The sequence below is a fragment of the Onychomys torridus genome, chromosome 8 (genome assembly GCF_903995425.1).
Source record: "Onychomys torridus chromosome 8, mOncTor1.1, whole genome shotgun sequence".
Classification (NCBI taxonomy): domain Eukaryota; kingdom Metazoa; phylum Chordata; class Mammalia; order Rodentia; family Cricetidae; genus Onychomys; species Onychomys torridus.
The window spans coordinates 10153006-10168302 of record NC_050450.1 but is presented as its reverse complement, the minus strand read 5'-3'; the positions used below and the strand labels follow the sequence as shown (position 1 = coordinate 10168302).

The window sequence follows — 15297 nt, the reverse complement described above, 5'->3', positions numbered from 1 at the left end:
AGTAATACTTTAATATTGTGAACTGAGGTTGAGTTTAGAATGTGTGTACAAAAATAAACAGAATACATTTCAATACGCCATATACAAAACAAATCTCACTTTCTAGGCATAGTTGTCTCTTGAGACTCAAGGAAGGAATGCTGTCTTCTGGGAGAGGAAATGGTTTCTTTGTGCAATGCGGAGGGTGGAATTCCGGGCCTTCCCTTGCTAAGCAGGTCCGTGTCTGCTGAACTGTATCCATAACTCTTCTCACTGTTTTACTACATCGCCCAGGCTGGCCAGGAATTTTCTCTGTAGCCCAGACTGGCCTTGAACTTGCCATCCTCCTTGCCTCAGCCTCTTAACAGCTAGAATTACAAGTTGGTACCACCAGGCTTGGCTTGGTTTATGTTTCTAATACCAAGACCCACAGATAGGATGGGGCACACCATATCATTAACACTGTCAGGGGAGGCAAGCTCTTTATCTGGGCTTCCTTCACCTCCGTTCTCTCCAATCAACTCTGTCACCGAGCAACCTGTGCAGATTGCATCTGCTAAGCTAAGTGGGCCTGGACTCCAGCAGAATGAAGGGCTGGAGGCAAGTGGCATTTCCGCAAGGCAGTCCCTGAGAGGCAGCAGAGATTGAGGCCATGGAGGCAGCCTGTGAGATTTTTCTGCTGGCTTTTTGATGAAAACTGACAGGAAGTGAGGGAGAAGGGTGGGCTTCCTGAAGATCCACCTTTGCCAACCCTGCAGGGGGATCCAGAGGTGAGAAGCCCTGGAAGTTTGTCCTGCTCTGAGACCCAGTGCCTGGGCCTTACTCCTGTGTCCCACAGCAGTTTGTAGAGGATGGACCTGGGACAGGGAATGACAGTTCCCCAGAGGGTGGGTGGATGGCAGGGAAACTGTGAGGCACAGCCCTGACCCTGGCTATCATCCCTTAGGTCTTCCCAGCCATCCCCTGCTCCTGCCTCCCCTCCCCTCCCTGCAACTGGCAGCTTCCTACTTCCTGTTCTCCCAGCTCACAGAGCCTGTCTTCTGAGACTCCTCCCCAGGGACCTGAACAGGCTGGACAGACAAGGTCCCTGTGCTTGTCATCCCTGGCCACTCTTAAAGCAATGTCCCTGAAAGTGACCACAAAGGAATGGGTCTGAACTGACCTGGGGAGAAGGTGTGCCTCTGAAGGAGAACACACTGCTCACAGAGAGGAAGGGAAGAAAAGCAAACAGTAGAAGCAATGGGAAGAGGGGATCAAGACTTGTGGGAGGGCCGATTGCACAAGAGGCTATACTTTGGGACACACTGCTACTCCCAATGTCACTAGGATGAATGAAGAAGTACTGGAAAGGCAGGAAAGGAGGATTGTGGTGTTTTTGTTTGTTTTGTTGCATTTTTAGTTAATTTGGGGGAGTTCTTTTGGAAGGGGATGATGCCAGGAGTGAGGAGCAAATATAGAGGGACTGGCAGATGAGCAGGATTGGGGTGCATGATGTGCAATTCCCAAATAATCAACAAAGAATTATGTTATAAAAGAAACAAGAAAAGAGTTGAAGCCTGGTGGTGCTGGCACACACCTTTATTCCCAGCATTCAAGAGGCTGATGCAGGCGGATCTTTGAGTTGGAGGCCAGCCTGGTCTAAAGAGAGAGTCCCAGGACAGTCAAGGCTACACTGAGGAACCCTTTCTCAAAAACAAAAACAAACAAAAATGAAGCCAAAACAAACAAGCAAAAAGAGTTGGAGAGCCTGCAGGGACCTATAGGGTCTAGTGATATGGCTCAGTGGTACAGTCCTTGCCTCATTAGCATATTCCAGGAATGGTGGTACATGCTTGTCATCCTAGACTCCAGAGGTGGAGACAGGAAGATGATAAGTTCAGGGCCATCTTCAGCAACATTGGAGTTTGAGGTCAGCCTGATCTATAGTTGAATTCCAGACACCACAGGACTTTGACCTGGAAGTTCCAACCCCCAATGAGGCTTTGGTAATGGTCACACCTACAAGGCAGGGGCTGAGAGAGGACGCTAAAGACCTGAGTTCTGGATGCGGGGGCTCTCTTGGTTCCTGGACCTTGGACGCTGGAGGTCCAGAGAACACCACCGGACTGCGACACACCTTTCCCAGACCCTGCAACCTAACTATCCATTCATTTGTAAGTTACGCTACTAAATAAACCTCCCTTTTAACTACGTGGAGTAGCCTTAATAATTTCACCAATACAGGACAACTTAAGAGTTGGAGCCTATAATCTCAGCTCAGGAAGTTAAAAACCAGCCTGGACAACTTAGAACCAGTGTCAATTTTTTAAAAAGCAAAAACAGATCTGGGGACGTAGCTCTAGCATTGAGGAGCACAGGGTTTGATCCCCAGCATCACCAAAAAAGAGTCAGAGGAACTAGATGAGGCCAGATGGCCAGAGCAAGAAGAAGGTCAAGGGCAGAGTGACAATAAAGTTGATGAGTTTGGGGAGGGAAGCAGTTCTGTGCCCTGCCACACTTGGGGGACCTGAAAAACTACCTATGAATGGCCCCACCCTCCTTGGAGGCTGATGTCATTCTCTCCAGGTGGGGACTGGGAATTGTATTTTATCACGACTCCTTGGGCGGTTCTGATGGGCAGCCAGCCAAGGACCTTGGCACCAGATCATGCAAAGCCTGAGATGATTTTTTTCTCTCTATTTTAGGAGCAATTGAAACCACTGAAGAGTCTTTAAGTACGGCAGGTGAGAGGCACCTAGCTAGTTTGGCTGCTGTCTGATCCTTCTGGATGAATATGGAAAGTGGATTTCAGGGCCATAGTGGCTGAGGAGACAATGGTCAAAGAATTTGGATTATCAATGAAAAAGACCTGGGCCAAGATGGTGCCCAGAGCATATCATCTAATGACGTTAAAGTATTCAGACATATATGAAGGAGAGGCTGGTAAATGACTTAGTTGGTTGCTTTGCATAGGAGGACCGGTGTTCAATCCCCAGAATTTGTGAGGTTTTTTGTTTTTTGTTTTTATTTTTTATTTGTTTTAAAAAGCCTCAAATACTGGTGCATGCATGTAATCCCAGTGTTGGAAAGGCAGAAACAGGTGGGTCCCTGGAGCTCTCTGGCCATCCAGCCCAGCCTCCTTGGAAGGTTCCAATCCATTTAGAGATCCTGCTTCAAAACCAGTGAGAGACCCTGCTTCAAAGCCAGTGAGAAACCCTGCCTCAAAACCATGGTGGAAAACAGAGAAGCAGCAATAGCAGAGGCTATCTTCTGGCCTCTTGTATACTTCCAACATGAACTCACACACATTTTCACCCATAGAGTACACTAAGGAGCAGAGGAAAGAGGTGACTCATGTCATCTTGTCTTAGAGGGCCTTGGAGGATTGAGACCATCAATTTTGGAGGAAGCATATTCAATATTCAGGAAACCCATCAGGACTTCTGGAGCAAAAGAACATTCTGGACCCAAAAGACCATGATTATTTCAAGAAGAGAAAGCATATGTTGAGTTTTGACAAGAACAAAGGGGGATCGGTGTGTCTAATGATGCCCAGGAGTTCCAAAAGCAGATCCTAACTTGCAAGCTGTGAGATTGGAGCATGTTCCTTAACAGACGCATTCATCTCTGAGAGCAGAGATAATAACAGTTTCTACCTTTAAATGAGTGCAGGGAGGTACTGCACGTGGCCAGCAAACTGCTCGAAAGGCAGCAATGGTAATTACTGTCATTACTGCTGATAACACTGCTAAGTAGGGCCATTTTCTCCTGCCCTAAGTAATGTCAAGCTAATGCATAGTTAAGACTCAGGTCTTCACCGATCTGCTTGAGTTCTCTGCCAAGCCCTGGATACCCAGTCCTGATGCTATCACCTGCTTGGATGACCACCTATGACCATAGTAGGTGGTCTTCTCTGAACCACTGCTAGCATAATCCATAGAACCCAGAACAGAACTTACTTTATGCATTGGGCATCCACTATGCGCCATTCCACAGAGATGGCCACAGGGCTCATGACGCCTCAGCTCACCATCTTGTTCCTGGATGACTGTGACTACCTGTGGTTCAGCTGATGCTCCAGAGCCATGAGCACCCTGTGAAGCCCCCACCCTCACACCTTTGAAACCCCACGGCTTCCCCAATGAAGGAAAGACAAACACATTGTTACTGCAGTTCAGACACAGAGGTAACTCATGCATTCACTCCCTGTTATAGATGAGCTGGGAAGTCCTTCACTCATTCAGGCTATACCAGTTCCTTGCCTCCCCTTTCATCAGTGGCAATCATGTTAATCTATCTGATGCATCCTCTGGCCACTGTTCCTTAAATGAACACAATTCATTTGGGGACACAGAACATGTGATGAGATTATTGTTTATTTTTATACAAATAATACATTTTGATATAAAGTTTTTTTGTTATTTTCTTCATGTGTGTGTATGTATATGTGGTGAGGTGGGTATATGCATGCCACAGCATACATGAGGAGGTCAGAAGTCAACTTTCAGGGTTGGTTCTCTCCTTCAACTGTGGGTTCTGAGCATCCAATTCAGGGTGTCAGGCTTTCACAGTAAGTGCTTGACCCCGTCAGCCATTTTATTGTCCCTCACATGTAGTTTTGATAATCTGCATGTGTGTGTTCATAGGTGTACAAGTGCAAGTGGTTCATGTACATGTGAAGGTCAGAGGACCTCAAGTGCACTTTACTTCTCTCTCCTCTTCCTTCCTTCCTTCTTTCCAAGTCTTTCACTAGTCTGGACTCAGCAGTACTCTATGCTGGCCCACCAGCAAGCCCCAGGCATCTACTATCTCTGTCTGCCTAGTACTAGGATTGCAAGAACACTCCATTTGGACTTTTTTAAAAATCATGAGTCTTGGAGGTTAAACTCAAGTCTGTTTTTGTTTTCTGTTGTTTGTTTGTTTGTTTGTTTTCTGACCCAACTATCACTACCACATTCCAATAATTTAAAAACAAAACAAAACAAAAACCAAAAGATTTAATAATGCAGGCCAGTGGTAGTGCACCTTTCCCCATGAATCAACTTAACATCCCAAACCTTGTTCTTCTTAATGCTATAAAATATTCTGCAGAATGACTGAAGGATATTACAGTTACTTCCCCCAGAACCGTGGCTACTGCAGAATACTAAAGTGCCTCCTTCCAAGTCCATGCCCAGTCCCATAGGCTTAAGGAAACCCTTGCCCACTATACTCCAAGCTTCTCAGAAATGGAGCCCAGCAGTCCTGGAGCAGGTACATTTGGACTCAGCACCCCCTGACTAGATGATAATCACCTTGGAAGACAGGGACTCCCCCTCCAGGTTGCTCATAGCAGACAGATGCTTAATAATATTTGCTAAGACTGACATGGACAAGCCTGTCTCCCTCACATCTCATCAAGCAAAGCACAAACATCTCAAGATACTTCCTCAGACATCTACAGATCACCTCCTCTGACCCCTAGAGGCACCAGTGAAGATCATGGGACCCTCACTGAAGATGAGGCGACTCTGCTGGGCACTAAGTCGGCAGTCCCTGTCTGAAGCTGAGTGTGGGGCTTTGCTGAAGAGAAGAGTATATGGTAGCTCCTGGGTGTGTGTGGATTAGTTCTCTCATCAAAAGTGTCTCCAAAAATAAAAATAAGCAACATAAAAATGTGAAGTGTGAAATGGAGCCGTGAGATGGTTCCCTAAGGGGTAAAAGTGCTCGTAAAACAAGCCTGACTTGTGTGTGATCCCCAGAACCTATGAAAGAGAGAACCAACTCCTAAAAGTTTTCCTCTGCCACATGCATATGGTGACATGTGCCTTCACACACACACACACACATACTCTCTCTCTCTCTCTCTCTCTCTAATAATAATAATAATAATAATAATAATAATAATAAATTATTTAAAGTGTAAAATGATCAAAATACAATGCATGCATGTATCAAATTCTCAGAAAATTAATACAAATGCTATATTAAATATGTGTAAAATGCATCCATTTCAGCCCCCATTAGAAAACACTTTCCTAAAAGGCAGTTACCCTGCTACTAAGATTTTTGGCAAACTTGAAGATCACCTGTGCTTACTGATTACTTTAATTAAAAAATGTTTTAGAGTGTAATTTTATTTGATCCCACACGGTAGTATCTGTGAAACCATAGGTTCATGTGCTGTTTGCAATTTTTTTCAAATGCCAACCAAGGAAAATACATAATTAATCTTTCTTCTTTTTATGTCAGGCCATAGACTTTTTTATTTTAGAATCAGCCTGGGCACCAACAGAAATGCATAACATTTGGAGGAAAATTCGTTAATTTGAATTAACGAGATCATCTCATGCCGTATTGACTCAGTGAAATGTTTAACAATTCTTTCATTTTCAAGAAAGACAGGGTCATAACAGAGTTTGCAGCAGCACCTCAGAAGGGGGCACTGAGAGCCAGCATGGTGGCTCAGTGGGTAAAGCCCGGAGTCCAATCCCAGGAGCAGGGGGTGGAAGGAGAAAACTGACTTCTGCAAGTTGACCTCTGACCTCCACACATGTACGCCATGGCATGTGTGCATGCCAATACATACATACACACAAAATAAACAATAACATTTTTTAAAAGGAAGAAAAATCTTGGGTTGAGGATTTAGCTCAGTGGTAGAGAGCTTGCCTAGCAAGCGCTAGGCCCTGGGTTCGGTCCTCAGCTCCAGGAAAAAAAAAAAAAGAAAGAAAAATCTTACATGAGGGACTATGCTACAGAGAAATCGTCTCAGTGTTTGAGCAGTTTGCAGTGAGGAACCAAGCTGTGCATCACAACAGCTCTTTTGCATCCCAGATTCCTGAGGACAGTATTAATACCAAATATCACACCAGTGACTCCTCCTCACTCAACTCTGAAGCCAAAGTCCTAGGAAATGTCTAAAAGCTGGTGCAGTCAAGCCTGGCAGGAATGGAGTACCCATGCTGGGCAGTGGTGGTGCACACCTTTAACCCCAGCACTCAGGAGACAGAGGCAGGCAAATCTCCCAGCTTGAGGCCAGTCTGGTCTGTAGATCATGTCCCAGGGCTACAGAGAAATCCTGTCTCAAATAAAGAAACAAACAAAAAGGAATGGTGCCCATGAGCAGATGCCTGCCCCCCCCAAGGAAATGAGGGCCCGGGAGCTCGGGTCAGCATCTCATGGATGCTTATTAAGCAATAAGTATCTCAGCTGGGAAGAAGAAGGACCATTCACTTGGTTTCTTTCCAACCTCCCTCCTCCCTATATCCTGCCCCAAGATGAGCCAGCTTCTCTAGAGCCCAGCAGCTGGGTCTGAAAGTCCCCAGATGCTCTAGGGAAAGTGATCCACTCCTTGAGAGTGTCTTGCTCAAATGCTCCTCTGCCAGAATACTAGATACACAACATATGCTACAAAAGTACCTCAACCCAGGAGGCTGGATCCCCACTGACACTTCCTGATTTCTGCCCAGAGAGGCCTCAGCGGGCCGCCAGTTTGCTGTACAGCCTTGGACAACTCATGACAACTCTCTAGGTCTGTGCCTAGCTCTAAATAATGGAGCTTTCTAAATTCTTTACGTTCAGAAATTCTCTAATTTTTGCCCATGCCAGTGAACGCAGAGAGCTCTTGCCCAGGTTGGGTAGCCTGGAGGAGTCCAAGTGACTCTAGAATCCAGAGGTCCTATGTTGTCATCACCATCTGTCACAGCCACCAGCCTCACTTGGGGTGTCAGGTTACTAGTCATCATTCTGGCTAGGTGGCAACCCTGCCTCTGATATTTTTAGAGTCCTCCTGGGCCTGGCCCTAACAAGAGTCAGATGTGTTCAATCCCCGAGTCTGCCAAAGGCCTGCCTCCATACCACCTAATCATACTCTCAGGGCATCACCTGTAGGGAGCAAGACAACACCTCACCAGTGATGGGGTGAGGAGGGGGTACCTCCTCTTGCCACCCTCTCACAGGTACTCCATCCCTTCCCAGGCTCAGACGCCTGTTCTTTCTAGCACATAGGAGCACGTGGTCCTGCACAGCCTCTCTCTGCCAACCTTTGGATCACTCTTCTAAGAGAGTGTCACTCCCCAGTGCCAGAACAGGGACCCAAGCCCGCATTTGGGTCTCGAATGCCCAGCCCCCCACTTGAGCCACCCTTGCCTTAAGCACCTGCCCTGCCTAAGCTTTTGAAACGTGTGTCAGATCCCCCACCAGACAGCGGACATGGGTGTCAGCCACACATTGCAACATACACGTATACAATTAGCTGTCCCCCAGGAGGTGACTGGACTCCGGTTTCCTAGTCAGCCTCAAGCCATCCCATGTGGCCTGGAGAGGTATTTATATAGTTCTGTCTCAACATACTTCCTTTCCTGTAGTGTCCCTTGGAGTTAAGTTCACTGTGACAAAGAACTGCCTTCCAGTTGTGCCTTACAGATGAGCAGGGAGGCTGTGGGAAGAGGAGAGGAGACCACAGACAGCAGAATATTGGTCTGTACCTGCGCATAAACAAAAACACTGACAAATTGGCCCACTGTGCTTAGTACCTACTATGAAGATAAGACAAAGGGAGAGAAAGAAATCTAGATACCTGTAAGGAGGATGTGTGAGTGTATGTGTGAGTGTTTAAGTGTGCATGTGTGTGTCTATGTGTGTGCACACACGCTCCAGAGTGCGTTTGGAAGCTGCTAAATAGACATGCTCTGTATTTACAATTAAACTCTCCCTTGGGGCAGTGTCAGCTTGAGAGGGGGCCTCCCCTGTAGGTGGGGCAGCACCACCCAAGCTAACGTCTTCTTAGGACTGTTTTGCCCAGCCTTGCCTTCCCTTCCTCCTCCCTGCTGGCTCCCTCCCCAGCTTCCCACGCAAACACCCTTGCCCAGATTGCAGGCCAGCCTCAGCTTCTGCATTTGAGGGACAGAGAAGGCTCCGGTCTGTGTGACCTGTTCTTTCTGTCTCTCAGACTCCTCAGTTCCTGTGGGGGTGGGGGTGGTAAGGATCCAAAACCCCTTGGAGGAAAAACAGGTTGGGCACCTTCTGGCCACCTCTAGTGCCTCCCTAGGCTGTGGGCTGGGCATCTATCTGCCCACATACCTTGGAGGGGACCCACACCTCTTTTAAGACACCCCTTTAGGGTCTCTCCGCACTTTCTGCAGCCCACTGAGGTATCTCCTGGTGGGAATGAGGGAGGACACAGGGAGACCAGGGAGAAGTTCTGGCTCTACAGCCTTGAGTACCTAACTCTGCCAGGTCTCTGGGCCAGGTTTCTCCACCTTCAACAGGAGCATGTGCTGCGCTGGGGACAGCCCAGGATAAGGCTCCCTGGGAGGAGGGGAGGAGGAGGCGCGTGGAGCCTATGGCATACTCCCATGGGCTTTCCACCTCCTCTTCCACTGGGTTTCCCCAGTAACCTGCATGGAACTTCCACCCTTATCTGAAAGTGACATTCCAGGGAGAGGTGGGCAGCCTCCGTGCCTGGGTTCTGGGATTTCTCTCTGATTCAGAATGACCAAGCAGAGGTGGCCAGAGGTGTCTCTCAAACCTCTCATTGTGGTAGAATACACACAGTATTTATGATTTAAACCATTTGTAATTGTACAAGCCCATGGCCCGAAATGAACCAGCAATACTGAGTGGCTCTCACCACTACCTATACTCAAAACTTTCCAACGTTCTCACCCAAAACTTTACCTGTTCAACATTACCAAATCCCACTCACTTCCATCCCCTGGCAACCACCACTACCCACAAGTCTGTCTTTGAAGTTGCAGATTCCAGGTGCCTCCTAAGTGTGGGGACCTCCTGAACTCAGGCTAGAAGTTTCAGTCCTTCTCCAAGACCGGCATGCACATTCGGTTATACCTCCTCTTTGCGTAGAATCATGGGTGGCACGTCTCCTTCCCTTTAAAATCCTCAGAGCTGCCACAGTAGGTAAGAGCAGGCAGAGGGTCGTCCTTGGTGTTTCCCCCAGCAGGGACACGGTTAAGAACCCAAGGAAGCTGCCCTTCGCCGCTGTGGGGCGCCACGGAGCCCAGGTCCGGAGGAGCGAGCGGCCCACGGGGACCCACGGACCCAGGATCTGTGCGCAGCAGATCTGCTTGATTAGCACAGCTTGGAGATCTCACGCTGAGTAGTAAGTACCACAGGAAACAAGTGGGCTGGCTACCGTGAACTTTCAGAGAGTTGGGCCAGAGGTGGTGGAGAGGGGAGCCGCCCTGACGCTTCCCCAAACTTTTCCCGCCCGCTTGGGCGCAAAAGGCGACGAAGGCCACCCAGGACTGGCACGGTGGCCTTGGGGGTCCGAAAAGGGAGGCCTGCGCCCCAGAGGTCTGGAGAAAGAGCAGCGGGGCTGCCTCACAGACCGCACCCCGGCCCCTCCCTGTCACCCACGGATCCCTGGGCCTGTTCGGGTGCCTAAAGAGGACGGACGGCTCCCCTGTCAGCCCAGAACCCCCACGTCACTGCTGTCCCCGGGCGAGCCCCCAACTCACCGGGCGCGGGCGTCTGGACGCAGTGGCGGGCTGTGCGCTGGGTGAGGCGCCGACTGTTTTGAAGCTCGGGCTGGGACGGCTTGGCCTCCTCCGCCCTCCCGGCCGACGAGCCTCCTCCCCGCCACCCTCTCCGGAGCCCGCCTCCCGGGCCGTGATGTCAGGAACCGGCCGATCCAGGGGGCGGGACCGCGGGAGACTGCCGGGGACCCCCAGTCCCTGCCGGCCGCCCTGCGCCACTCGCAAAGTTCATGGGAGCTGGAAGTCTCCTGCTGGAGACATCGTTCTCCTCCTCATCTGTCTCCCTTCTTCTCTGTCAAGGGTTGGGACCCCATGATTCCCGCTTCAATCCTAGCACCCCTCTCTGTTTCTCTTACTAACTTACCGAGCTGTTTGTTAATGTCTCCTGCCTCGGTTTCCTCTGATGGAAACGGGAGGCATGGTGGGAACCTGTTCTGAGGCCTAAAAGCAATACTTATGCTTCCTCTGGCTCCTGGAGAGGCTGCGTAGCTGTAACTGAAAAATTAGAGTTCCTCACCTGAGGTATGACCATCATCAGGACCAATCTTTTTGTTTGTTTGTTTGTTTTTGTTTTTGTTTTTCTGGAGCTGAGGACCAAACCCAGGGCCTTGTGCTTGCTAGGCAAGTGCTCCACCATTGAGCTAAATCCCCAACCCAGGACCAATCTTAAGATTTTTGCCAAGTCGGGCTGGAGAGATGGCTGAGGTTAAGAGCTCTGGCTGCTCTTCCAGAGGACCCAGGTTCAATTCCCAGGTGCTGCTCATAACTGTCTTTAACTCTAGTTCCAGGGGTTCTGACACCCTGACACAGACACACATGCAGGCACACCAGTGCACATAATAAAAATAAATAAATCCTTTAAAAAAAAAAAAAAAACTCCTCCAAGTCTGGCTAGGCCTGAAAATCCCAGCCACTGAGAAGTAGAGGATCCCAGTTCAAGGCCTGTGTGGACCACACAATGAATTCAAGGCCAGTCCTTGATACTTAGTAACCCTGACTCAAAAATTAAAAAGAAGGCCGGGGATGGGATTTCATGGTCTCAGGCTTGCCTGGCACGTGGGTTCCACCCCAATGACCCCTCTTCCAATTCCTCTCTGCAACTTCCCCAAACTAATATATGTACATACACCGTCACACAAATCACTCCCAAAGAACTTATTATTCCTGAAAATAACCAAAAGACCCATAACTACCTTTTTCTTTGCCTTAGTTTCTCATTTGGACAGTCCAGAAGGCTCTTAGGAGGCTCTGTAAATAAGCCAGGGCCCTGAGCCCCATTCTATGTGTTGAAGGGGATGTTTTAAAATTGAAGACATTCAGATACAGGGCCCAGCATATTACAGAGTCGTTTTAGATATCTAATTTCACAGGTTTGTGTTCCTAGTACAAACCAAAAATAAAGGGCATTGTGACTGTGCCTCTGGCAACAAACGGGAACTTATACATGATTGTGTGGTCTTGATTGGCACTGTATTCTTTCTTTCTCTTTTTCTTTTTTAACACATTTTTTAAAGCTCTCTCTCTCTCTCTCTCTGTGTGTGTGTGTGTGTGTGTGTGTGTGTGTGCGCGCGTGCGCGCGCGCGCTTACAAATATGGAGGACAACTTTGTAGAGTTGATTTTCTCCTCGATGTTGTTTCTAGGGGTTGTCAGGCTCAGTGGCAAGTGCCTTTACCTGCTGAGCCATTTTGCTGGTCCACTTATTTCTACCTGTTTCCGATATTTTTATTACATTTACTCATTTATTTATTCACTTGTTTGTGGGGGTTGCACACATGGAGATCAGAGGGATGGCTCCTGGGTATAGAACTCGGGTCCTCACACTTAGTGTCAAGTGCCCTTAGCCTGTTGCTGTTATAAACACCAAGACCAAAAACAACTTAGAAAGGAAAGGGTTGATTTCACCTTATACTTCAGGGGACATTTCATCACTGAGGGACACAGGGTGGGAGCCTGAGGGCAGGCACTGATGCCAAGCTATGGAGGAACCCTGCTTGCTGGATTGCTCAGCTACCTTATTTAGCCTAGGCCCATCTGCCCAGGGATGGCACTGCTCACAGTGATGGTCAAGAAGATACACTACCAACATATCTACAGACAAATCTGATGGAGGCAATTGTTCAGTCTATTCCTTCTTCCCAATTGTCTCTGGGTTTGTGTCAAGTTCACAGCTGAGCTAACTATTACAGCCATCTTGCCATCCCCCTAATTTATTTGTTTATTTATTATTTTTTGAGATAAGGTCTTGCTATATAGCTCAGACTGCCCTTAAACTCTCAACCCTCCTGCCTCTCAACCTTCTAAGTGCTAGGGTTACACATGGCAAACACCACCACCCCTACCACCCTAAGCCAGGTTGTTATGTTTCAGTGTTCATGAGTATCATTTTAAAATCTTCTTGCAGAGCTCTGTAGAGGTAAGCTGTCGCTGGGTCTTAGTTAGAGACCCCTTGCAGGGCATGAGAACCCACATCCAAAGGGTCACTCCCTCGGGCCTCCAGCTGATACAGTTGGTCTAGGATCTCACTTCCATGGGCAAGGCCAATGAACTCATTCCCCAAGTAAGAGAGTCCTGCACCGGGGATAAGAGGCGCTGCTTAGAGCTGAGGCCTGTCTGTCCCACAGTCATCTGGAAAACAGAAAACCCAAAGGTTTTACCATAAGGGAGAGTTCCCGTGGCTACTGTCATTTAATAAGTATTAGCCATGTGTCAAATGCTTTACCAACATTAGCTTATTATTGTTTTATTGAGACAAGGTTTCATGTAGCTCAGGCTGGTAACCAACTTGTTACTATGTAGCCAAAGATGACCTTGAACTTCTGATCTCCCAGCCTTTACCCCAGAATGATAGGCGAGCACCCCATTGCTCAGTTTATGTGGTGCTGCGGATGGAACCCAAGGCTTCGGGATATTAGGCAAGCCCTCTACTAACTGCTTTGTCTCCTGCCTGACAAACGTCAGCTGTAATGCAACACAACAGGCCTGCAAAAGACAGCCTCATTTTATCGAGGAAGCTGAGACTCAAGGAGCTATGAAAGGACCCTGTTCAAAGACTCTATAGGAATGACAAAGTGTGGATTTGAACCCAGGTAACTGCATCAACCCCCCTTTTACCCCTTCTTTGCCAAATAACATATACTGTTTATTTGAATATATTGATTTGAAAGGAAACTCCATGTTGCTAAACAGGAAGCCAGTGGCATCCTCCAAAAATAGAGGGAAAATTTACAAATATAAACACACCAAAATAAAAGTGTTAGTAAACTGTGGCCAGATGGTGTTGACTGAGGGACTACAAGCCCAGGCTTGGGTCTACTGCAAAGGGCGACAGACCAGTGGCAGCAGGCTGGCCTAGAGGAGACTGCTGTCTGAGCTTATGCAGAATGCCAGAATCGCTGCAAGTGGACCTAGACCCCACCGTGAGAGAGAGAGAGTTGGGTGTTGCCTCCTCCCTGTATCTTTTCAGGGCCTCCTGCTGATGGGTGTGTCCTGAAGTGGGAGGAACCAGAACAGGATGGAAGAAAGGAATGGGTGGGGGGCTGAGTCTCTTCCCTTGCTCTTCCAGACCCTCCGAGGAGCCCCACCCACATGTTCCCTTCACCAGCGACTTGCTGGTCTTTATTTTTCTCTGTAACTACACAGCTCTCTTCAAGGGGCAGGCAGAAGCCTCCCTTATAAAGGCTGTACGCTTGCTTCTGGTATTTGAATAATGAACCTGAGACCACAACATGGTGTGTGTGGGGGGGGGGGGGAGTGAAGGTATGTTCCAGAGAGTTCTCACTCCCAACACTGATGATGTAGGACACATGCCCACTCTCTCTGCCTTAGGTGGGCAGGGCACATTCTTCCACCTGTGACTTATGCCTGAGCTCCAACTGGACCACGTGATTTACTTCAGCCAAGGAGCAAGTCTCTTGGGAAAGCTGGCAAGCCTCTGGGCAGTAGATTGTTCCTGTCACATTTTTGCCATTTTCATGAGTAAAATAACATCCTGGTACCCAACTGACCCCAGAAAAATGAAAGCTGCTTGGAGTATAACTACCCTGGGTAAGCCGCAGGGTTCACCACTGAGGCCCAGAGCTGGAGAGAGGTGGGTGAGATCCACAGCCATTTCTCTATGCTGCTGTAGCTTCTTGGCTACTTGTCAAGAGCTGGTTAATAACAGGATCATCTTGCTTGGATAGGGCATCTAAAGATGTGGAAACACATGGAGAGTGACAACATGAGGGGTTGGCTCAGAGTTGGAAAAGAGAGAGGTATAGATAAGGCTCAGTGGTAAAGGGCACTTAATCTACAATTATGGGGACTGGAGTTTAGGTCCCAGTACTCATGTAACAAGCTGGGTATCTCTGGAAACATAACTGCAGCTCAGAGGGTCAGAGACAGGAGGATTGCTGTGGGTTACTGGCTTCTAACCTAGGGAAAGCTCCAAAGGAATAGGGGAGAAAGATAGAGGAGGACATCTGACAGCCTCTTCTGGCCCCTCTAGGTGTCCTTACACACATGTGCACATACGCATACAGAGATAGTTGCACACACCACACACACACACACACACACACACACACATACCACACCACACCACGCCATACACACACACCACATACACACACACCACACCACAAACACCACACCACACACCACACACACACACACACATACCACACCACACCACGCCATACACACACACCACATACACACACACACTCACACACACCACACACCACACACACACACACACACACACACACACACACACACACACTCCACACCACACCACGCACATTTTCTTCTTAAAGAAGGGACCAGTTGGGCATGGTGGTTCATGCCTCACATCCCAGCCCTCAAGAGACAGAGGTAGAC

At 48.4% G+C, this 15297-nt stretch overlaps 1 protein-coding gene and 1 long non-coding RNA gene across 2 annotated transcripts in view; one reads left to right on the top strand and one right to left on the bottom strand.

Annotated features, from left to right (window-relative positions):
* Emp2 (epithelial membrane protein 2) overlaps positions 1 to 10533 on the bottom strand; it is a 44127-nt gene extending 33594 nt beyond the window's left edge. The window contains exon 1 of the mRNA XM_036198142.1: positions 10419 to 10533. The gene's annotated coding sequence lies outside the window, so the exon portion shown is untranslated. The remainder of the gene's footprint in view (positions 1 to 10418) is intronic.
* The window catches only part of LOC118590251, a 32618-nt gene continuing 27311 nt past the window's right edge, over positions 9991 to 15297 (top strand). The window contains exon 1 of the long non-coding RNA XR_004945718.1: positions 9991 to 10060. This is a non-coding gene — a long non-coding RNA (uncharacterized LOC118590251). The remainder of the gene's footprint in view (positions 10061 to 15297) is intronic.